This window comes from Saccopteryx bilineata, chromosome 10 (assembly GCF_036850765.1).
Source record: "Saccopteryx bilineata isolate mSacBil1 chromosome 10, mSacBil1_pri_phased_curated, whole genome shotgun sequence".
NCBI classification, from domain to species: domain Eukaryota; kingdom Metazoa; phylum Chordata; class Mammalia; order Chiroptera; family Emballonuridae; genus Saccopteryx; species Saccopteryx bilineata.
Window position 1 is genome coordinate 58,536,118 of NC_089499.1, and position 26,376 is coordinate 58,562,493.

Here is a 26,376-nt window from a genome sequence, read left to right on the forward strand (position 1 = left end):
ATGAGTCTGGCCCTTACTTGGCTTTGTAGGGTGTTGACATCAACTAGGGGTTCCAATAGAACCAAAGTGCTGTTTGTGACTCAGGCAACACTACTCAGGACTGTGTGGGACGAGAGTTAGTGAATTTGGGGCCCTGTTGATAGGACTTGCACAGTGCCTGGGGAAGCTCAGGCTAGTGAGAAGTCTCTTCCTTCTTCCAGAACAAGAGCAACCAAGGAGTGTGAGGTCTAGCAGCAATGGTAACAGGGCTCTGGGATTCTCTTTAAGTATTCCTTAAATTTTTCTGCCTGCCCCTTTCAGGGCTGCTCCTTCCTTTTTGCTGCTCTTCCCCTTCCTTCTACACTGGCCATTTGACATTGCTGCTGAGGGTTCTTCTAAATGTCCTTCCATCACACGGACTCAGCTTTCACAGCCATGTTGGTGCTCCTTCATCATTGTGGATCTTTGGTGTGAGTGTGTGAAAGAAAAGGTGACTATGATGAAAGCAAAGTACAGATAACAGCTTAGCATGTACAGACCTTCACCAAGGTCTAGGGGTCCACCTGCCCTTGGACAGGTCTTCTGTGACCTCTCCATGGGCCCAGTGATGTGAAGGAACAGGGCCCTGGGCTGTAACCCTAACCATCGGGAACCCTGTCTCTCCCTGGGACTGCTTCCTTGTTAGAAGGGAACAGGTAATTTCAGAGGGCCTCTGGTTATAAAGTGGAAAAAAAAAATTTCTGGCCCTTTCCAATCCCCAGGAATCCCATGGGAAGTAGGGTATGTGTGTGGGAAGGCTAGCTTAGTGAAATAGAGCAAGTATGGGACAGACTTCCCCGGGACTGGGAAATGGAAGCAGGGATGAGAGGGTTAGGGTTGGTGACTGCTGGCTTTATGCCATCTCTGCAGGGTCAGGCTCAGGCCTGGGCTCCTGGCAGGTGGGGCCAGTCCAGCCCCAGTAACAGCGGCAGCAGAAGGACCCCCAAGCTCCAGGGCTGCCATCTGGCTGCAGGTGCAGAAAGGCTTCTAGCTGTCCTCGGTCTCACTGGGTACCCACAGCCATGGCACCCTGGAGACTGTAGGCTATGGCCACCCCCTGGTCACATTGATCATGTAGGGGCTCAGGGTGCCCGCCAGGTAGTCATGAAGATGCCAGTACTCTCCTGGGATAGGAACCTCCCAGAGCTCTGGTGTGTGAGGTAGGCATAGGCCAGGACAGGCAGGAGATGTGGGCGCCCAGCATGGGCCACATGGAAGGCCTCCTCCAGGCCGTATTAGACAAATGCTTGATGGTGAGCAGGTGACAGCCTGGGTGGGAGGTAGAGGCTGGGGGAGAGGGTGCTGGAGGTGGCCCAGAGCCAAAGCAATGGGTGTGGTGGGTGTGGGTGGCTATGAGGCAGGGGCCCGTGTAATTGGAAGGAAGCCATACTGTGCCAGTTGTTGCCACAGCCCAGAAGCAATAGAAGCCAGCGGCTCAGCCTCACTGTGTCCTCCAAAGCCAGTGTGGGCTGTGGAGCTGCTCCTGGGAGTTCAGGAAGGGGAATACTCACTGTGTCCAAGCCCATGGGGCTGGCTGAGAGGCTCAGTGGCCACCCTAGTTCCCAGCTGTAACACCGGTGGCCGAGGCCAGGCAGGTCCACGTTGGATTCAGGCAGATGGTAAAGCAACTGTGGAGCCAAAAGGGTTGGGTCATTCTGATTAATAAAGTCTCACAAGGGTGCACAAGCACACAGGCAGGGGAAGCCGCCTCTCAGGCAAACAAACAGCAAGAACGGCCCCTCACAGTGGCGGGCAGGCAATCCGCCATCTGCAAACCCCCTGAGCGCAAGCACCCATAGCCTTATTTGGGCCATACACATGTGGCAATGCCACATGCTCACGCACTAATCAAGCAAAGTGCTCGCAGCTGGTACACTAGTAAGCAAGCCTAACACAGCTGCCCCACACCAGCGCAGAGGAGACACCACTCTTCCCAGTTCAGCACTATCAGGCCAGGCTGCGGTGGATCTGGTAGGGAGCCCGTACCAGGAAGTGGTTAAGAAGCACAGCCTGAGGGATGTCCCTATTGTGAGCTCTACTCCTGGGCCCAAAGTAGGGATAGAGGCTGAGCTGGGTTTTGTAGAAGATGGTGATATTCTGGTCTTGGGAATGCTGGCCATGGTTGGCTGTGATGCCCAGGCCTCTAGTGGCAGGTGCACACCAACACGGGCCACACAGTATGCTGATGTCCCTAATAGTACATTCCACAGCACAGAGTAGGGGCGTCCAAGAGACTGCAGCAGGGGTTGGCCGCACCCCAGACACAGGGACACCCCCAACACCAGGGCTAGGCCTAGCTGTGTCGTCATGCCCCAGGAATGGAAGCATGTTGAAACCAGGCTTCAAGATGCTTGGCGTCCTGGCCTCACACAATCCGATCTGACCATTGTGGATCTTCATGTCAAACCAATCCCTGACAAGGTAGGGAACATTCTCTCTAGCAGAGGTAAACTAGTATTAGATTTTTCAAAACAATATATTTTGCTCTGTAATCTTATTACAGTCTCCCCCACTCAATGAACGTAAGAACGAACTACTGCCAAGCATGGTAGCAGGGCATGTGAATAATGTGTGTCTATTCTGCAGTGACTTATGGAGAAGCTCTCTGCTCCCTAATAGTCCAAGAGGGTCTTCTCAGATTCCTCTGCTGTCAGAGGATTCTCTGATCCATACCCCTCTGCATAAGGCTCATTTTTCACGTTCATTTAAAAAATGATGCATTCTTAGCTCTTGAAGCCTTTCTCCTTCCCGACTGGAATTCCATGAAACAATCTAATACTCTCTCGCAAGATTTTCCTTATGAAATATCTGGCAGTTGCTTCTGTTTGTTTAAACTTAGAAAAATCAATGATTTCAAATTGCAAATTCAGTTAAAATTTACTTTGCAATAGTGTTGTAGGATGATGTTGCCAGAGTTTGGAAGTGGAAAGCAAATGAGGCAGGAAAACAGACAGTTGAAAGGATGATAGAATAGGATCTCTGATTAGTGAAGCACAATTACACAGAATAAATACAATATCGATTTTTGTGTAAAAATCACCCACAGAAGAGAAAAAAAAGAGGGTGCTTTGTCATATTTCCATTTTTATTTCTATTTTTCAAGATATTTTCAATTTCTCCGAACTGTATTAGTTTTTTTTTTTTTAAATACAGTTCTGATTGAGATGATTGATGTTGCTTTACATGCCTTTGGTGTTCCCTCTTTGGAAATATATTTCTTCTGAGCCCCCATAGTTCTGTGTCAGGTCCACTCTTTGGCCATTTCTCACTTTCCACATGATGCTATAATTATTTGTTGTGTTCATGTCTTCACTCCCTTGCTAGATTGTGAATTTATTGAGAGTAGACACATGCTTGTTTATGGTTTATCAATAGTGAATTCCCTAGTGGCATGAGTAGGTGGAGTTCTTATTTTAAGAATGTGATTTTAAAAACTGAGTTATAAAATGATTTTATGAGAATTTTTCACATGCAATGCATGTCTTGGTGACTCTGAGCTAAAAAATACACACTTTATTTATATCTTTAATAATTTGTGGGAGAGAAATATGGGTGTTTCCACTGTAAACCAGTGTTTTTTTAGTTACTTATATTTGCTTATGGTTCTTAGGGAACATGTCAAATTTAGACACACACACACACACACACACACACACACACACACCCTTGAAAGGAGTGGGGATCCCACTGTTCCCTGTGGGAGGTGAACAGATGTGCCCCCAATTCTAGCACTGAATAGAAAGAAGGTTTGCTGCTTCCAGAGGGCTGGGGATCACAGATCTCAAGGGATGTTTGGTGACAAGGGCCTGTGGGGCTTAGAGGCAGGAGCCACCTGGGAGATGGGAGGTCTGGAGCCCTGGTTGACCAGAAAGCCCTCCCGGCTGTACTTGTCCAAATGAGAGCAGAAGAGACTGCAGAGATGGTTTTATTTTTTATATCTATCTATCTATCTATCTATCTATCTATCTATCTATCTATCTATCTATCTATTTACATGTAATGAATTTGAATCTGAGAACTCTTCACCTGGTTTTTAGCTTAGTTCTTTTAAACTCAAGGATTCTCTGGAAATTTTATTGTGTATGTGAACCAACAGAAAGAATCTTGGATATTTCATTCACTTCATGGAAGACCATTGCTAGAGGAGGAATTCCTAACTTAATTGGAGCTGAACAGTCTGTTTTGTTAATTTCTTAGGCAGCATGTAGAGCAGAGGGCAGGTGCTCAGGGCTGGTGCCAGATCAGCTTTGGGTTAGGGCTCCACCACACATTTGTTGTGCAGAGACCAGTTTACCATGAAGCTGGTAACAATCCAATTCTAGGATGCCTCCCTTTCCAGTGGGCCCTAGCTAATAGTTAATCCATGAAGACGACCATCTCTTCCCACTCGGAATTCCCCTTAGTGTCCCTTTATCTTGTGGAGATGGCACTAGAAAGGCCAAGGGTATTTGGGGGATCTGACTAAGGGCAAGTTCAGTGAAGAATATACTATTTTAACACTATTTGAAAAGTTATTTTGGAATATGTCAGTAAAACAACTGAGAAATTCCAGTCTTCTTATTTGAAAATAGGTAAATTGTACCTTTTTGTGTGGTCATCTTTACACTTATTAAAGAACTGAAAGAAACTTCATAGAAAGAAATGTAAAATAGAAGTGGCAAAGATGAACAGCAAAATCAATAGACACTGAGAAGCAAATTATAACAAAAATTTTCAGATCAATTTGAATTCACTCATTAATTAACAGAAAGAGTAATTTTATTCATTCATTTAGCAAGAAAGAAATATTGACTAGAAATAATGAACAGCACTTGGAGTTTTGATAATCCAATTAATGAAGAGGAGTGAATATGAGCATATTGAGAAAGGATTTAAATTACTTGCTGATTTGACTCAGAACAAAGATAACGTGAAATTCCTAAGTCAATATAGTGAGGCAAACAGGTTTGTGAGCGTTGTCAACTCAGTGATGATTCAAGATTAGTCATTGACAAGAAAACTTGTAATGCTCTGAAATCCTATGGCTCAGATATGAGAGTTTTTATCCATATTTGACAATTCTAATGATTTACCTGATAGCATCTATAATGAGTTGTGAAGCTGAAAGGTATTTCCGCAACTATCAATAATAAAGTAAATTTTTATCAACCGCAATACTGGAAAGATAAATTAGCTTTCTGTTCTCTTTATATAAAAATATGTAGCAAAACCAAAAAGTAAGAAAAAATATTGTAGAGTTATGTTAGGCAGAAGACAAAAAATTCCTATCATTTTCTCCAGATTCTATGGTATTTGTCATACTTTTACATTTGTAACTTGTTACGATTTCTTTCCTCATTCTAAGTAAATATTTACATACTTACATATCTAAATTTTTATTTGGATTTTTGTATTCTTTTCCTTAAAGCAGGCATTCTGAAATGGTATGTTTCAGGCTCTGAAAAACCTGGGTCTGTCCACAGCTATATGACCCTTAAGGAATGATGTGCATCTGTTTCCTCCTAACAGACTGGGAATCATTCAGGTTATTGGCTATTAGATCAAGAGGTATCAACGAGATAATGAAGATGGAGTATTTAGCACAGAACCTGGGATGCTGTAAGCAATCCTATTAGTATCTTCTATTCACTCATTTAATGGACGTATGTTAAGCTCCTGGATGTTCAGGCACCATGGATTCTGCAGGGAACAAGATAGAAAAAGTCCCTGCTCTTCAGAAACGTAAGTTCTAGTGTATTATAATTATTTACTGTTGTTTACTACTCTCCTTATCAGGTCTCTTTGTGCTCCTACTCTTCCTAGAAGGGTTACTGGCTCCTTATCTTTTTCAAATTAAATGGATTAAAGTTCATTTGTTTTGGAAAATTATATGTCATCATTTAGATATGATGTGATGCTGCAAAACCGGAGTTGGAAACTGCTGACCATTCTAATCCTGAGTTTGTGACTTGACATTTGGAATGGACAATAATAGAGACAGAGTAGCTCAGCATGGAGTTCATCATACTATCTTGAAAGAGTCCTGTAGTGGCTCTCACTCCTGACTTCCTTAGGAACACAGGTTGGAAGACACCTCTTTTTTTTTTTTTTTAATTGAGTTTATTGGAGTGACATTTGTTAATAGAAGTATATAGGTTTCAGGTGTACAATTCTGTAAATCATCAGCTGTATATTGTATTGAGTTCACCACTTTAAGGCAAGTCTCCTTTCATCACCCTTTATACTCCTCATACCCCTTTCCACCTCTGCCCATTCTTCTTTCCCTCTGCTAATCACCATACTGTTTTCTGTGTCTGAGATTTTTTTTTTTTTTTTGCTTGAGCCCTTCACTTTTTTCACCCATCCCTACAACCCTGCTCCTCTGACAGTGGTCAGTCTGTTTTCTGTATTTATGAGTCTGTATCTGTTTTGTTTGTTAGTTTATTTTGTTCATTAGATTCCAAATATGAATGAAATCATATGGTACCTGTTTTTCTCTGACTGGCTTATTTCACTTAGCATGATGCTCTTCATGTCCATCCATGCTGTCACAAAGGGTGAGATTTCCTTCTTTGTTTACATCCAAATAGTAGTCCATTGTGTAAAGGTACCACAGCTTTTTTATTCACTCATCTACTGATGGATACTTGGACTGCTTCCAAATCTGGCTATTGCAAGTAATGTTGCATTGAACATAGGGGTGCATATATTTTTTCAAATTAGTGTTTCAGATTCTTTGGGTATATTCCCAACAGTGGAATCACTGGGTTATAAGGCAGTTCCATTTCCAATTTTTTGAGGTAACTCCATACTGCTTTCCACAGTGGCTACACCAATCTGCATTCCTACCAACATGAGGGTTCCCTTTTCTCCACATCCTCTCCAACATTTGTTTATTGATCTATTGATAAGAGCCATTCTGACAGGTGTGAGGTGACATCTCATTGTGGTTTTAATTTGCATTGTTCTGATGATTAGTGATGTTGAGCATCTTTTCATATGTCTATTGGCCATCTGAATGTTCTCTTTGGAGAAGTGTCTGTTCAGTTTTTTTTTGCTCATTTCTTAATTGGATTGTTTGTTTTTTCAGTGTTGAGTTGTATAAGCTATTCATAAATTTCAGATATTAACCCCTTATCAGATGTGTATCATTGATGAATATGTTCTCTCATTCAGTGGGTTAACTTTTCATTTTGTTGATGGTTTCCTTTGCTGTGCAGAAACTATTTTAGCTTGATGTAGTCCCATTTGTTTATTTATTTTTTGTTGTTTCCCCTGACTGAGGCAATATATCAGAAAAAATATTGCTACAAGAAATGTCGAGATTTTACTGCTTATGTTTTCTTCTAGGATTTTTAACATCTCAGTATTTAAATCCATTTTGAGTTTATTCTTGTATATGGTATAAGAATCTGATCTAGTTTCATTTTTTTCCATGTATCTGTCCAATTTTCCTAACACCATTTATTGAATAGATCATCTTTACCTCATTTTATGTTTTTGCCTCCTTTGTTAAATATTAATTGACCATATAGGTATGGGTTTATTTCTGGGCTCTTTATTCTATTCCACTGATCTATATGACTGTTTTTTATGCCAGTACCATGCTGGCATATCATGTAGCATGAGTCCTCCAGCTTTGTTTTTCTGATTCAAGATTATGGTGGCTATTCAGGGTCTTTTGTGGTTCCATATAAATTTTTGGAATATTTGTTCTAGTTCTGTGAAATAGGCCATTGGTATCTTGATAGGAAATGTGTTAAATCTATCAATTGCTTTGGATAGTATGGACATTTTAATGATATTAATTCTTATCCTGAACACAGTACATACTCCTACTTATTTATATCTTCTTTAATTTCTTTCTTCAGTGTCTTATAATTTTCTGAGTACAAGTCTTTTATATCCTTGGTTAAATTTATTCCTAGGTTGTTTTTTGTTCTTTTTGGGGTGATGCAATTTTAAATGGGATTGTTTTCTTATTTCCCTTTCTGATTATAAGAGACCTCTTAGAACTAGAATCTGAGCTTACTCTCTCCTATGAGGCTACCTATTTTTATAGGGTTTTCTGGGGTAACTCATTATTTTAGAAATACTATTTCCTGCATTGATAGCTTCCCAAAGAACAACTTTCTAAAGCGGGCGAGGGGTCAGGAAAGGAGGCAGTGTGCATGATTCTGAGGACTAGAGGGTTGGTTTTCTACTTGGATTCTTTAAGTCCAAGCATCTGCTGACATTTATTTATAGGTTTACAGAAAGGGTCCTGGTTATTCTACAACAGAAGCCCAGCATACTGGCTTTGGTCCAGTTTTCGAAAGCTGAAATGTTCAACACTTTTTGTTTTATTTTAGGAGTGTACTATATTGATGAAATCAAATGAAGAAGCAGTGAGTTGTGAGCACAATGCTTTCTTTTCTTTTTTTTTTGAATGTGGACTTGGTAAGAAGCCTGATAATCTTTTGGTCATTTAGTGGCAGACACATTCAGTTATTAAGATCCTGAGCCCTGGCCGGTTGGCTCAGCGGTAGAGCGTCGGCCTAGCGTGCGGAGGACCCGGGTTCGATTCCCAGCCAGGGCACACAAGAGAAGTGCCCATTTGCTTCTCCACCCCTCCGCCGCGCTTTCCTCTCTGTCTCTCTCGTCCCCTCCCGCAGCCAAGGCTCCATTGGAGCAAAGATGGCCCGGGCGCTGGGGATGGCTCTGTGGCCTCTGCCTCAGGCGCTAGAGTGGCTCTGGTCGCAACATGGCGACGCCCAGGATGGGCAGAGCATCGCCCCCTGGTGGGCAGAGCATCGCCCATGGTGGGCGTGCCGGGTGGATCCCGGTCGGGCGCATGCGGGAGTCTGTCTGACTGTCTCTCCCCGTTTCCAGCTTCAGAAAAATAAAAAAAAATAAAATAAAGAAAAAGATCCTGGACTCTCTTTCTGTGCTGTAATTCTGGATGCTCAGAAGTGGATTTAACGATGGGTGCACCAGGCGCCTGCCCTGGGCCCTGACTTCTGAAGGGCCCCACAAAACCCCAACTTTACACTTCTTTCTAATGTAAGGGACCCAATATTTTCTTTTGTGCCTGAGGCCTCAACCAACCTTAATCTGCCTCTGCGGATGCCTCATCTAGAACAAACCTAGATATAGTTTGTGAGCCCCATTCAGAGCAAGAACTTCATCTGGACTAAGTCCTAGGAATCATCAGGGGGCCCATAAATAGTTCTTGAGTGAAGGAATGAGTGGCACATGAATGAAGGACCATATATGTTAACAGCAGTTTCAAGAAAGAGAAGGAGGCCTCTTTACTGAATAAGCTTGTGTGGTATGCAGGCATCCCCAAACTACGGCCCGCGGGCCGCATGTGGCCACCTGAAACCATTTATACAGCTCCCGCCGCACTTCCGGAAAGGGGCACCTCTTTCACTGGTGGTCAGTGAGAGGAGCACTGTATATGGCGGCCCCCCAATGGTCTGAGGGACAATGAACTGGCCCCCTGTGTAAAAAGTTTGGGGACCCCTGATAAGGCATACTAAGGAAGACTGTTAAACAAAGTTCACTTCAAAAATAAATGTGTTTTCAGAGTAAATCCTTTCCCATGCTGATATAGAGTAAAGTGCTTTGCAGCTCTAGATGCATTTGTCCAACTGGGAAACATTTAAATGTGTGTCAAGGTAATTGAATATTTGTTAGAAGTTAGTATAGATCCATAATTTGGCCTATGGGATTTTCTCTATTCCCCCATGTATAAGACACACCCTTTTTTGAAGAATTTTGGGTCTAAAAACTGGGTGCGTCTTATGCAGTGGTTATAGATTTTTTTTACTTGCATTTCCTGCTTTTTCGCGCTCGTTTTTGTGCTCATTGTTGAAGACAGTGATTCGTCATCAGACACAGATGAGGACAAGCTAATGGATGGGAGTTTTGACAGTGATAAGGAGTTGTATGAATTTTATGATGAATAAAACTTGAGAAGTGACGTCATAGAAATGGCGCCATGAGGAGCACGACCAAAAAATGTCCCCCAAATTTCAACAAGTTCATGAACCAGAGACAGAAAAAAATCTATCCTTGGAGCATCTGGAAGTTCCACACCCTGAAGGTGAAGGTAGGGTCGAGCGAAAAATTGACTAAATATATAATCAACCCTGAAGGAAATAAGTCGGATGGAGAAACACTCTGCCTTCCTCACTAACCTGAGCAAAGGCTGCTTTCACTTGGAACTGAGAGTCAGGAAGAGCTAAGGGTGTGCAGGTAGCTAGGCTGCTGCATGGACGTTCATTCAAGCTGAGGAAAAAGTGTGCCTGTGGTGAATCAGTCCGCGCAGGCAAACGCCCGCGCCCGAGCAACCCGGCCACCCGCAAGCCGCGATGCGCCTGGAGTGGGCCCAACCTCCCAGGTGCGCGAGCAGCCCAATAGCCCACGCATGCCAAGAGCAACCACCCGCGGGCGAGCAACCGCCCATGCCATAAACAGCAGCTGCCAGCTGCGCGCGGGGAGTGCGCCAAAGCGAACTTCCCTGCACCGAAGCTTCACTAGGCGGGCGGAGTGCCTCACCCAGCCATTCAAGCTAACAATCAAGCATCAGGGGAGGGATGCACAGGCAGCTTGCAGTCTTTTCTGGAGAAATTCCGCGGATCCAATTGCTGAAATTAGCTTAACCCACAGGTTGCTCACCTCCCAACTGACCTAAGCGACTCTAATTGACAAGATTTCTCTCAGTTCAGCTCTCCAAGACAAGAGGCATGATATTTTTTAGTGCCTCTTGCTAAAGGGATGGGGGAAACTTCTGACTGGCAGAGCTTTCATACTTTCATACTCAGATATACGCTAAAAAGAGGGACTTGGCAGTGTTAAGACCTCCTGTATTGCAGGCAGTGACTAGGGCATCTTCTTCCCAGCCTAAACAGGTTACAAAGTGTGGAAAGCCTGGGGAGAGTGGTCCCACAGAGTGCTAGGCATGCTGAACTGGCATGAAGGCTCAAAGAAAGTCACCTTGAGAGCAATTGGCTCCCAGCCCTGCCTGATTACGCTGGCTGCTCTGACGGTCAGAGCCTTACCCAGAGCCCTGCATTGAGTGGGGATAGAGTGGGGTTTTGCCAGCTCTTTGAGCCTCTTACTCCCCAGGCAGAGGCAGCAGTAGCCTCATAGCTGGATCATCAGGCTGCTAATTCAGGAAGGAGAGACTAGGAGAGAAGCTCCAGGAAAACGGACTCTCTCATTGTTGGAGCCTGCAAATGCTAACAAGCCTTGACTACCAATGAGACTGAAGCCAAATATATGACATTGCCGTAGAGCAGGGGTCCCCAAACTTTTTACACAGGGGGCCAGTTCACTGTCCCTCAGACCGTTGGCGGGCCGGACTATAAAAAAAACTATGAACAAATCCCTATGCACACTGTACATATCTTATTTAAAGTAAAAAAAACAAAATGGGAACAAATACAATATTTAAAATAAAGAACAAGTAAATTTAAATCAACAAACTGACCAGTATTTCAATGGAAACTATGGGCCTGCTTTTGGCTAATGAGATGGTCAATGTCCGGTTCCATATTTGTCACTGCTAGCTGTAACAAATGATATGACACGCTTCCAGAGCTGTGACGCGTGCATCTCGCATCACCGGAAGTAGTACTGTACGTAAGCGACGCCATGCTTTGCGGCGCCGCCACATACAGTACTCCAGGAGCACAGGATGTATCCTCTCACTGACCACCAATGAAAGAGGTGCCCCTTCTGGAGGTGCTGTGGGGGCCGGATAAATGGCCTCAGGGGGCCGCATGCGGCCCGCGGGCTGTAGTTTGGGGACCCCTACCGTAGAGTCTCATCAATTGCAAATCCCTACCTAAGTGTGCCACAGGGACAGAGCCTGGGGTACAGAGTCACCAACCAGGAAGAGGGAGAGGAAGGAAAAGGGAAGAAGAAGTTAACCTCTCAAATTCAAGGAAAATCCACAGACTTTATAATTTGTTCCACTATATTTGGTTGGTTCTTTCTTTCATCTTCTTGCCTTTATTAGTATTATTTCTATTTCCTCCACCTTGGTCCTTTTATTCTCTGCCCATCTTACTCTTTCCTTTTCTTGAACTACACTACCCATAAGTTTCATTTTATTTCCTTTCTTCTTCCTTCCTCTCCATGAAGGTTATACTCCAAAACCCTTAACTCCCCCCCTCTCTCTCTCTTTGTTTTTTTTCTTTTTTCTTCCTTTCTATTTCCCCTTTTTCTTGTTTCTCCATTTCTATTAGTTTCTTCTTTTCTCCTTTTAATTTTCCTCTCATTCAATCCTCAATCACAAACAAATTATTTAATTTGGAACTTAAGGTTTTTTTGTGGCATTTTGGGTGCTTTTTACTTCGCTTTTTAACTCATTAGCATTCCTCCCACCCAGGATCTCCATTCTATTCAGTCTTTGCTCCACATAACACAATAGTTTTTTTCCCCTTTTTCTTGTTTCCCTCTTATCCCGCTCATTATATCTCTTAGTCGACCATCACTTACAACCAAATCATTTTATACTTGACTCAAATTTTTTCCTTTTTTTCATTTTCTGGGTCCCTACTTCCTTTTTGGCATTTTGAACAGTTACCCCCAACTCAGGCCCTCCATTATAGGCAGTTTTTGTTCCATTTAGCATAATATTTTCCTAAGGAGGAGGGAAGAGGAGGGGAAGAGAAGAAAGAAAAGGGGAGGAAAATGATAAATTATTATTGTTTTTTTCCAAATTTTTTTCACTTTTTTTCTTACTTTTTATTTTTTATTAATTCTCATTAGTACTATTAACAAGACCACCCTCAGATGCCATTAAGAAAAAGGAAATAAAATATTAAAATATGGATACAAAAGATAGAGAAGTAACACAGATGATGTGGGAAAATCTATGGAGAAAAAATTTAATATATTGGAAACCTTGGAGTTAAATTACAGAGAATTTAAAATAGAAATTCTAAAAATACTCAGAGATATACAAGAAAACACAAAAAGGTAATTTAGGGAACTCAGAAAACAACTCAACAATCACAAAGAATATATTACCAAGGAAATTGAAACTATAAAAACAAATCAAACTGAGATGAAAAACTCAATTCATGAACTGAAAAATGAGGTAACAAGCTTAGCTAATAGAACAGGCCAGATAGAAGGTAGGATTAGTGACATAGAAGACAGGCAACTTGAAGCACAACAGAGAGAAGAAGAGAGAGACTCAAAAATTAAAAAAAATGAGAAAGCCCTACAGGAATTGTCTGACTCCATCAAAAAGAATAACATAAGAATAATAGGTATATCAGAGGGAGAAGAGAGAGAAAATGGAATGGAGAATATATTCAAACAAATAATAGACAAGAACTTCCCAAGCCTATGGAAAGAACTAAAGCATCAAATTCAAGAAGCAAAGAGAACACCAAATTTTCTTAACCACAATAAACCTACTCCAAGGCACATCATAATGAAAATGGCACAAACCAATGACAAAGAAAAAATTCTCAAGGCAGCCAGGGAAAAGAAGAATACAACATATAAAGGAAGGCCTACTAGATTATCATCAGATTTTTCAGCAGAAACTCTACAAGCTAGAAGAGAGTGGACTCCAATATTTAAAGCCCTGAAAGAGAGGAACTTTCAGCCAAGAATACTATACCCATCAAAGTTATCCTTCAAGTATGAAGGAGAAATAAAAACATTCACAAATACAGAAAAGATGAGGGACTTTATCATCAGAAAACCCCCACTCCAGGACATACTAAAGGGGGTTTTCCAACCAGATCCAAAGGACAAAACAAAACAAAACCATAAGTAAAAGCTCCACCAAGAACACAATAAAACCAAATTTAAATTGTGACAACAAAAGCAAAAAAAAGGGGAGAGGATGGAGATTAACAGTAGCAAAGTACGATGAAGTGCAGAAACACTCACAAGATAGGGTAGTACAATGAATATGGTAAGTACCCTTTTCACTACTTAATGGTAACCACCCTTGAAAAAACCACCAGAGAAGCACATGACTTAAAAAAGGTAGCAACAGAGGAAAGAAGTATGGAATACAAACAAACAAAAACAAATGATAGAAAAACAAAAGAGAAGAATCAAACAAGATACAAAACTAACAGAAAGCAATTTATAAAATGGCAATAGGGAATCCACAAGTGTCAATAATTACACTAAACATAAATGGATTAAACTCACCAATAAAAAGACACAGAGTAACAGAATGGATTAAAAAAGAAAATCCGGAGTCAGGACGTCAGAGTAATGGCGGAGTAGGAAGCGATACCGATAAATCTCCCCCAAAACTCAACAAGATCTTCAACCAGAAACAGAAAAACCTATACTTGGAGCTTCCAGATTCTTCGCAATACACCTAAAGGTATGATTGAGTGAAAAATTGGCTAAATATATAACCAAACCCCGAAGGAAATAGGGAGTAAGAAATGCTCCGCCTTCCTCACTAACCTAAACAGGGCGGCTTTCTCTGGTAATTGTGAATATAGAAACTAAGGCGGGCAAAGGGGGTGAATAGATCCAGGCCCCCGCAGCAAAAACGGCCGAACCAGGCTGTGGCTCAGAGATCCAAGCCGAGGAAAATCTGATCCTGTGGCAACCCGGGCAATACAAGCTAACACTCGCGCCAAACCCAAACAAAGAAAGACAAGCGGAGCGGCCATTTTACCCGGTCTCCTGGTCGGTGCGCAGTTAGTGGAAGAGAGATTTCTTCCTAAGCCGCGGAAGTGGGTGCCCGTGTTGCCCCACGGAGAGGCAGGGTCAGAGGCCTTTCTGTGGGCCGAGGACAGAGTCTCTGGGCAGCCCCAGCGCCCTGGGAAAGCCACACACGGGAGGGAGTGAGAACTAATCCCAACGGTGGAGATTTTCCGTGCTGGAGGCTGTTTCACTCAGAGGGAACCACGGCCGGCCTCATATCCTGGTTTGCGCACGCAGATAAGGAGTGAGCGATTCCTCCGAGTGCCTCGGCAGTGCGCGCCCGTGTTATCGCAGAGAGGGGCAGAGTCAAGGGCCTTTGTGTGGGCCAAAGCGGAATCTCGGGCCGCCCCAGCGCCTTGCAAAAGCCGCACACGGGGACGGAACGAGACTCAATTCCAACGCTGCAACTTTTCCCTGCGGTTGGGGGTTTCACTCAGAGCGTGAGACTGCTGGCCGGATATCCTGGTTGCAGACAGTGAGTGAGAGTTTCCTCCAAGCGCCCCGGAAGTGGGCGCCCGCTTGTGTTACCGGATAGAGTGGCAGAGCCAGAGGTCTTCGAGTGGGCGGAAAGCCCACCTGATTATGCTAGCAGCTCTGACTGACTGAGCCTTACCCAGAGCCCTGTGCTGAGTGGAAATAGAGTGGGGAGTTGCCAGCAATTTGAGCCTCTTACTATCCAGGCAGAGGCAGCAGCAACCCCATACCTGGACTATCAGGCTACTAATTGAGGAAGGAAAGACTAGGAGAAAGGCTCCAGGAACGCAGACTCTCTCACTGTCGGAGCCTATAAATGCTAATGAGCCTCGACTCCCAACGAGAATAAAGCACAATACATGACATTGCCATAGAGACTTTTCAACTGCAAACCTCTACCTGAGCGTGCCAAAGGGGCAGAACCCGGGGTACAGAGTCACCGACCAGGAAGAGGGAGAGAAAAGAAAAAGCAAGAAGATAACCTCTCAAAATCAAGAATAATCTGCAGACTTTATAACCTATCCCATTTTATTATATTTGTTCGTTTGTTTTTCCTATCTTCATTCTTGAGACTTTTTTTTCCTCCTCCAATTTGGCCGATTAACTCTCTACCGGTCTTACTCTCTCCTCTCCTTGAACTACACTACCCATAAGTGTTACATCTCCCATTATCATTTCTCTTCTCTTCCTTTCTCTCTATGAGGGTTGCACTCCAAAACCCTTAACTCTCTCTCTCTCTCTCCTTTCTTTTTTCTTCTTTTAGTGGTTCCCTCTTTTTTTCTCTCTCTCTCTTTCTTTTCTCCCTCTATAGTAGTTTCTTCCTTTCTCCTTTACATCTCCTCTCATTCAAACCTCAATAACAAACAAATTATCTTATCTGGGACTCAAACCTATGTTTGTGGCATTTTGGGGGGTTTTTACTTCACCTTTTTAACTCACTAGCAGTGCTCCCATCCCTGGCTCTCCATATTATCTAGTTCTTGTTCCACTAAATACAATAGTAAGTTTTTAATTTGTCCCCCCATTTTTCCATTTTCCTCTTATTCCTCTCATCATAACTCTTAGAAAACCAACACCTAAAAGCAAATCATTTTATTCTTGACCCAAATTTTTTCCTTATCTGCTTTTTGTGGGTCCATACGCTCTTTTTTTTTTTCTTTTTTCTTTTATTTTTTTTCCTTTTTTTTTTTTTTCTTTTTTTTTTTTTTCTTTCTCTCTTTTTTGCCCCTTTATTACTTTTCCCCAATTCAGGCCCTCCATCACAGGCATTGTTTGTTATAACTCACAGTCCACCACAAGATTTTCTCAAGAAAGAGGGGAGAGGAAAGGAGAGGAAAAAAAGAGGGGGGGAATAATTTCCTTTTTTAAAAATTTTTATTTTATTTTTCTTTATTTCATTATTAATTTTTTTTAAAAAAAACAACTCTTTTCGATTTATTTTTTTATTTTTTTAACTTTTTATTCTTTATTAAATCTCATTAATACTATCAACAAAACCACCCTCAGATGCCATTAAGGAAGAGAAAATCGAATATCATGGATACAAAAGAAAGAGAGGTAACACAGCTAGATGAGGAAAAATCTATGGAGAAAAAATTTAATATATTGGAAACCTTGGAGCTAAATGACAGAGAATTCAAGATAGAAATCCTAAAAATCCTCCGAGATATACAAGAAAACACAGAAAGGCAATATAGGGAAATCAGAAAACAACTCCATGAACACAAAGAATATATGTCCAAGGAAATTGAAACTATAGAAACAAATCAAACAGAGATGAAAAACTCAATTCACGAGCTGAAAAACGAAGTAACAAGCTTAGCTAATAGAACAGGTCAGATAGAAGAGAGGATTAGTGAAATAGAAGACAAGCAACTTGAGGCACAACAGAGAGAAGAAGAAAGAGACTCAAAAATTAAAAAAAATGAGATAGCCCTACAAGAATTACTGACTCCATCAAAAAGAATAACATAAGAATAATAGGTATATCAGAGGGAGAAGAGAGAGAAAATGGAATGGAGAACATACTTAAACAAATAATTGATGAGAACTTCCCAAGCCTGTGGAAAGAACTAAAGACTCAAGTTCAAGAAGCAAACAGAACTCCAAGTTTTCTTAACCCCAACAAACCTACTCCAAGGCATATCATAATGAAATTGACACAAACCAACAGCAAAGAAAAAATTCTCAAGGCAGCCAGGGAAAAGAAGAATACAACATATAAAGGAAGGCCCATTAGATTATCATCAGATTTCTCAGCAGAAACTCTACAAGCTAGAAGAGAGTGGACCCCAATATTTAAAGTCCTGAAAGAGATGAACTTTCAGCCACGAATACTATACCCATCAAAGCTATCCTTCAAATATGAAGGAGAAATAAAAACATTCACAGATACAGAAAAGATGAGGGAATTTATCATCAGAAAACCCCCACTCCAGGAATTACTAAAGGGGGTTCTCCAATCAGATACAAAGAACAAAAAAAAACAGAGCCACAAGTAAAAGCTCCAAGAAGAACACAATAAAACCAAATTTAAACTGTGACAACAACAAAAAGAAAGAGGGGGAGAAGACGGAGATTAACAGTAGCAAAGGACGATGGAGTGCAAAAGTACTCACAAAATAGTTCGCTACAATGAACAGGGTAGGGACCCTTTTCATTTCTCAAAGGTAACCACCATTGAAAAAACCACCACAGAAGCACATGAGATAAAAAAGATAGCAACAGAGGAAAGATGTATGGAATACAACCAAATAAAAACAAAAGATAGAAAAACGAAAGAGAAGGATCAAACAAGACACAAAACTAACAGAAAGAAAGATATAAAATGGCAATAGGGAACTCACAAGTATCAATAATTACACTAAATGTAAATGGATTAAACTCACCAATAAAAAGGCACAGAGTAGCAGAATGGATTAAAAAAGAAAATCCAACTGTATGCTGCCTACAGGAAACTCATCTAAGTAACAAGGATAAAAACAAATTCAAAGTGAAAGGCTGGAAAACAATACTCCAAGCAAATAACATCCAAAAAAAAGCAGGTGTAGCAATACTCATATCGGATAATGCTGACTACAAGAAAGGAAAAGTACTTAGAGACAAAAATGGCCATTTCATAATGGCTAAGGGGACACTGAATCAAGAAGACATAACAATTCTTAATATATATGCACCAAACCAAGGAGCACCAAAATATATAAGACAGCTACTTATTGATCTTAAAACAAAAACTGACAAAAATACAATCATACTTGGAGACCTCAATACACCGCTGACGGCTCTAGATCGGTCATCCAAACAGAGAATCAACAAAGACATAGTGGCCTTAAACAAAACACTAGAGCACCTGGATATGATAGACATCTACAGGACATTTCATCCCAAAGTGACTGAGTATACATTTTTCTCCAGTGTACATGGATCATTCTCAAGAATTGACCATATGTTGGGCCACAAAAACAATATCAGCAAATTCAGAAAAATTGAAGTTGTACCAAGCATATTTTCTGATCATAAAGCCTTGAAACTAGAATTCAACTGCAAAAAAGAGGAAAAAAATCCCACAAAAATGTGGAAATTAAACAACATACTTTTAAAAAATGAATGGGTCAAAGAAGAAATAAGTGCAGAGATCAAAAGATATATACAGACTAATGAAAATGACAATACGACATATCAGAATCTATGGGATGCAGCAAAAGCAGTGATAAGAGGGAAGTTCATATCGCTTCAGGCATATATGAACAAACAAGAGAGAGCCCAAGTGAACCACTTAACTTCCCACCTTAAGGAACTAGAAAAAGAAGAACAAAGACAACCCAAAACCAGCCGAAGAAAGGAGATAATAAAAATCAGAGCAGAAATAAATGAATTAGAGAACAGAAAAACTATAGAAAAAATTAATAGAACAAGGAGCTGGTTCTTTGAAAAGATCAACAAAATTGACAAACCCTTGGCAAGACTTACCAAGGAAAAAAGAGAAAGAACTCATATAAACAAAATACAAAATGAAAGAGGAGAAATCACCACGGACACCGTAGATATACAAAGAATTATTGTAGAATACTATGAAAAACTTTATGCCACTAAATTCAACAACCTAGAAAAAATGGATAAATTCCTAGAACAATACAACCTTCCTAGACTGAGTCAAGAAGAAGCAGAAAGCCTAAACAGACCTATCAGTAGAGAAGAAATAGAAAAAACCATTAAAAACCTCCCCAAAAATAAAAGTCCAGGCCCTGACGGCTATACCAGCGAATTTTATCAAACATTCAAAGAAGACTTGGTTCCTATTCTACTCAAAGTCTTCCAAAAAATTGAAGAAGAAGCAATACTTCCAAACACATTTTATGAGGCCAACATAACCCTCATCCCAAAACCAGGCAAGGATGGCACAAAAAAAGAAAACTACAGACCAATATCTCTAATGAATACAGATGCTAAAATACTAAACAAAATACTAGCAAATCGAATACAACAACATATTAAAAAAATAATACATCATGATCAAGTGGGATTCATCCCAGAATCTCAAGGATGGTTCAACATACGTAAAACGGTTAATGTAATACACCATATCAACAAAACAAAGAACAAAAGCCACATGATCTTATCAATAGACGCAGAAAAGGCTTTCGATAAAATACAACACAATTTTATGTTTAAGACTCTCAACAAAATGGGTATAAAAGGAAAATATCTCAACATGATAAAGGCCATATATGATAAACCATCAGCTAACATCATATTAAATGGCACTAAACTGAAGGCTTTCCCCCTTAAATCAGGAACAAGACAGGGTTGTCCACTCTCTCCACTCTTATTTAATGTGGTACTAGAGGTTCTAGCCAGAGCAATCAGACAAGACAAAGAAATAAAAGGCATCCATATCGGAAAAGAAGAAGTAAAGGTATCACTTTTTGCAGATGATATGATCCTATACATCGAAAACCCCAAAGAATCCACAAAAAGACTACTAGAAACAATAAGCCAATACAGTAAGGTCGCAGGATACAAAATTAACATACAGAAGTCAATAGCCTTTCTATATGCCAACAATGAAACAACTGAGAAGGAACTCAAAAGAATAATCCCCTTCACGATTGCAACAAAAAAAATAAAATAAAATACTTAGGAATAAACATAACAAAGAATGTAAAGGACTTATATAATGAAAACTATAAACCATTGTTAAGGGAAATCGAAAAAGATATAATGAGATGGAAGAATATACCTTGTTCTTGGCTAGGAAGAATAAATATAATCAAGATGGCTATATTACCCAAAGCAATATACAAATTTAATGCAATTCCCATCAAAATTCCAATGACATTTTTTAAAGAAATAGAGCAAAAAATCATCAGATTTATATGGAACTATAAAAAACCCCGAATAGCCAAAGCAATCCTAAAGAAAAAGAATGAAGCTGGGGGCATAACAATACCTGACTTCAAACTCTATTATAGGGCCACGACAATCAAAACAGCATGGTATTGGCAGAAAAATAGACACTCAGACCAATGGAACAGAATAGAAAGTCCAGAAATAAAACCACATATAGATAGTCAAATAATTTTTGATAAAGGGGCCAACAACACACAATGGAGAAAAGAAAGCCTCTTCAATAAATGGTGCTGGGAAAACTGGAAAGCCACATGCAAAAGAATGAAACTGGACTACAGTCTCTCCCCCTGTACAAAAATTAACTCAAAATGGATCAAAGATCTAAACATAAGACCTGAAACAATAAAGTACATAGAAGAAGACATAGGTACTCAACTCATGGACCTGGGTTTTAAAGAGCATTTTATGAATTTGACTCCAATGGCAAGAGAAGTGAAGGCAAAAATTAATGAATGGGACTACATCAGACTAAGAAGTTTTTGCTCAGCAAGGGAAACTGATAACAAAATAAACAGAAAGCCAACTAAATGGGAAATGATATTTTCAAACAACAGCTCAGATAAGGGCCTAATATCCAAAATATACAAAGAACTCATAAAACTCAACAACAAACAAACAAACAATCCAATAAAAAAATGGGAAGAGGATATGAATAGACACTTCTCACAGGAAGAAATACAAATGGCCAACAGATATATGAAAAGATGCTCATCTTCTTTAGCTATTAGAGAAATGCAAATCAAAACGGCAATGAGATACCACCTCACACCTGTTCGATTAGCTGTTATTAGCAAGTCAGGTAATAGCAAATGTTGGAGAGGCTTTGGAGAAAAAGGAACCCTCATCCACTGTTGGTGGGAATGTAAAGTAGTACAACCATTATGGAAGAAAGTATGGTGGTTCCTCAAAAAACTGAAAATAGAACTACCTTATGACCCAGCAATCCCTCTACTGGGTATATATCCCCAAAACTCAGAAACATTGATATGTAAAGACACATGCAGCCCCATGTTTATTGCAGCATTGTTCACAGTGGCCAGGACATGGAAACAACCAAAAAGCCCATCAGTAGATGACTGGATAAAGAAGATGTGGCACATATACACTATGGAATACTACTCAGCCATAAGAAATGATGACATCGGAACATTTGCAGCAAAATGGTGGGATCTTGATAACATGATACGAAGCGAAATAAGTAAATCAGAAAAAAACAGGAACTGTATTATTCCATACGTAGGTGGGACATAATAGTGAAACTAAGAGACATTGATAAGAGTGTGGTGGTTACGGGGGGGAGGGGGGAATGGGAGAGGGATAGGGGGTGGGAGGGGCACAAAGAAAACAAGATAGAAGGTGACAGAGTACAATCTGACTTTGGGTGGTGGGTATGCAACATAATTGAACGAGAAGATAACCTGGACTTGTTATCTTTGAATATATGTATCCTGATTTATTGATGTCACCCCATTAAAAAAATAAAATTATAAAAAAAAAAAAAAAAAAAAAAAGAAAATCCAACTGTATGCTGCCTACAAGAAACACATCTAAGCAACAAGGATAAAAACAAATTCAAAGTGAAAGGCTGGAAAACAATACTCCAAACAAATAACATTAAAAAAAAAAGCAGGTGTAGCAATACTCATATCTAATAATGCTGACTACAAGACAGAAAAAGTACTCAGAGACAAAAATGGTCATTTCATAATGATTAAGGGGACACTGAATCAAGAAGACATAACAATCCTTAATATATATGCACCAAACCAAGGAGCACCAAAATATACAAGACAGCTACTTATTGACCTAAAAACAAAAACTGACAAAAATACAATCATACTTGGAGACCTCAATGCACCACTGATGGCTCTAGATCGGTCATCCAAACAGAGAATCAATAAAGATATATTGGCCTTAAACGAAACACTAGAGCACCTGGATATAATAGACATCTATAGGACACTTCATCCCAAAGCAACAGAGTGTACATTTTTCTCTAGTGTACATAAAACATTCTCAAGAATTGACCATATGTTGGGCCACAAGAATAATATCAGCAAGTTCAGAAAAACTGAAATTGTACCAAGCATATTTTCTGATCATAAAGCCTTGAAACTAGAATTCAACTGCAAAAAAGAGGAAAAAACCCCACAAAAATGTGGAAACTAAACAACATACTTTAAAAAAATGAATGGGTCAAAGAAGAAATAAGCGCAGAGATAAAAGGATATATACAGACAAATGAAAATGATAATACGACATATCAGAATCTATGGGATGCAGCAAAAGCAGTAATAAGAGGGAAGTTCATATCACTTTAGGCCCACATGAACAAACAAGAGAGAGCCCAAGTTAACCACTTAACTTCACACCTTAAGGAACTAGAAAAGGAAGAACAAAGACAACCCAAAACCAACCGAAGAAAGGAAATAATAAAAATCAGAGCAGAAATAAATGAATTAGAGAACAGAAAAACTATAGAAAAAATTAATAGAACAAGGAGCTGGTTCTTTGAAAAGATCAACAAAATTGACAAACCCTTGGCAAGACTCACCAAGGAAAAAAGAGAAAGGACTCATATAAACAAAATCCAAAATGAAAGAGGAGAAATCACCACAGAGATCATAGATATACAAAGAATTATTGTAGAATACTATGAAAAACTATATGCCACCAAATTCAACAACCTAGAAGAAATGGATAAATTCCTAGAACAATACAACCTTCCTAGACTGAGTCAAGAAGAAGCAGAAAGCCTAAACAGACTGGTTAGCAGGGAGGAAATAGAAAAATTATTAAAAACCTCCCCAAAAATAAAAGTCCAGGCCCAGACGGTTATACTAGTGAATTCTATCAAACATTCAAAGAAGACTTGGTACCTATTCTACTCAAAGTCTTCCGAAAAATTGAAGAAGATTCAATACTTCCAAATACATCTTATGAGGCCAACATAACCCTCATACCAAAACCTGGCAAGGACGGCACAAAAAAAGAAAACTACAGACCAATATCTCTAGTGAATACAGATGCTAAAATACTAAACAAAATACTGGCAAATCGAATACAACAACATATTAAAAAAATAATACATCATGATCAAGTGGGATTCATCCCAGAATCTCAAGGATGGTTCAACATATGTAAAACGGTTAGCATAATACACCATATCAACAAAACAAAGAACAAAAACCACATGATCTCATCAATAGATGCAGAAAAGGCATTCAATAAAATACAACACAACTTTGTGTTTAAGACACTCAACATAATGGGTATAGAAGGAAAATATCTCAACATGATAAAGGCCATATATGATAAACCATCAGCAAACATCATATTAAATGGCATAAAACTAAGGACTTTCCCCCTTAAATCAGGAACAAGACAGGGTTGTCTACTCTCTCCACTCTTATTTAACGTGGTGTTAGAGGTTCTGGCCAGAGCAATCAGACAAGAGAAAGAAATAAAAGGCATCCATATCGGAAAAGAAGAAGTAAAGGTATCACTTTTTGCAGATGATATGATCCTATACATCGAAAACCCCAAAGACTCCACAAAAATATTACTAGAAACAATAAACCAATACAGTAAGGTCGCAGGATACAAAATTAACATACAAAAGTCCATAGCCTTTCTATGTGCCAACAATGAAATATTAGAAAACGAACTAAAAAAAAATTATCCCTTTCACGATTGCAACAAAAAAAATAAAATACTTAGGAATAAACATAACAAAGAATGTAAAGGAGCTATATAATGAAAACTACAAAGCATTGTTAAGGGAAATTGAAAAAGATACAATGAGATGGAAAAATATTACTTGTTCGTGGATAGGAAGAATAAATATAATCAAAATGGCCATATTATCCAAAGCAATCTATAAATTTAATGCAATTCCCATCAAAATTCCTATGATGTTCTTTAAAGAAATGGAACAAAAAATCATCAGATTTACATGGAACTATAAAACACCCCGATTAGCCAAGGCAATTCTAACGAAAAAGAATGAAGCTGGGGGCATTATAATAACTGACTTCAAACTATATTATAGGGCCACAATAATCAAAACAGCATGGTATTGGCAGAAAAATAGACACTCAGACCAATGGAACAGAATAGAAAGTCCAGAAATAAAACCACATATAGATAGTCAAATAATTTTTGATAAAGGGGCCAACAACACCCAATGGAGAAAAGAAAGCCTCTTCAACAAATGGTGCTGGGAACACTGGAAAGCCACATGCAAAAGAATGAAACTCGACTACAGCTTGTCCCCTTGTACTAAAATTAATTCAAAATGAATCAAAGACCTAAATATAAGACCTGAAACAATAAAGTACATAGAAGAAGACATAGGTACTAAACTCATGGACCTGGGTTTTAAAGAGCATTTTATGAATTTGACTCCAAAGGCAAGAGAAGTGAAGGCAAAGATAAACGAATGGGACTACATCAGACTAAAAAGTTTTTGCTCAGCAAGAGAAACTGACAACAAAATAAACAGACAGCCAACTAAATGGGAAATGATATTTTTCAAACAACATCTAAGATAAGGGCCTAATATCCAAAATTTACAAAGAACTCATAAAACTCAACAACAAACAAACAAACAATCCAATAAAAAAATGGGAAGAGGACACTTCTCCCAGGAAGAAATACAAATGGCCAACAGATATATAAAAAGATGCTCATCTTCTTTAGTTATTAGAGAAATGCAAATCAAAACTACAATGAGATACCACCTCACACCTGTTAGATTAGCTATTATCAACAAGACAGGTAATAGCAAATGCTGGAGAGGCTGTGGAGAAAAAGGAACCCTCATTCACTGTTGGTGGGAATGTAAAGTAGTACAACCATTATGGAAGAAAGAATGGTGGTTCCTCAAAAAACTGAAAATAGAACTAGCTTATGACCCAGTAATCCCTCTACTGGGTATATACCCCCAAAACTCAGAAACATTGATACGCAAAGACACATGTAGCCCCATTTTCATTGCAGCATTGTTCACAGTGGCCAAGACATGGAAAGAAACAAAAAGCCCCTCAACAGAAGACTGGATAAAGAAGATGTGGCACATATACACTATGGAATACTCAGCCATAAGAAATGATGACATCGGATCATTTACAACAAAATGGTGGGATCTTGATAACATGATACGAAGTGAAATTAGTAAATCAGAAAAAACCAAGAACTGCATGATTCCATACATTGGTGGGACATAAAAATGAGACTAAGAGACATGGACAAGAGTGTGGTGGTTACCGGGGGTGGAGGAGAGGGGGGGCATGGGCGAGAAGGAGGAGAGGGGAAGGGGGGGGAGGGGCACAAAGAAAACTAGATAGAGGGTGACAGAGACAATCTGACTTTGAGTGATGAGTATGCAACATAATTAATTGAATGACAATATAACCTGGACATGTTTTCTTTGAATATATGTACCCTGATTTATTGATGTCACCCCATTAACATTAATAAAAATTTATCTATAAAACAAACAAACAAAAAAACTTGAGTTCAATAACTTTATGTAATACATTTTTTTTTCAAATTTCAGGCCCCAAAATTAAGATGTGTCTTATACATGGAGGCATCTTATACTTGCGGAAATACGGTAAATCAGAGAGCCTGGGCTCTAAACCCAGTTCTGACACGTACAGGCTTAGCGTTCTTATATAAATTACCTAAACTCTCTGAATTTTCTCATGTATATAATGGGAATAATAATAATAATAATAATAATAATGACTTTGAAAGGTTGTTGGGAAGATTGAGATAATGCTTGACACAAAGTAATAAGTGCTCAAT

At 39.7% G+C, this 26,376-nt stretch overlaps 1 pseudogene; it reads right to left on the minus strand.

The window, feature by feature from the left end:
• Nucleotides 1–871: 871 nt before the first annotated feature.
• LOC136314017 (hyaluronidase-3 pseudogene) lies at nt 872–1,853 on the minus strand (annotated as a pseudogene).
• Nucleotides 1,854–26,376: the final 24,523 nt, after the last annotated feature.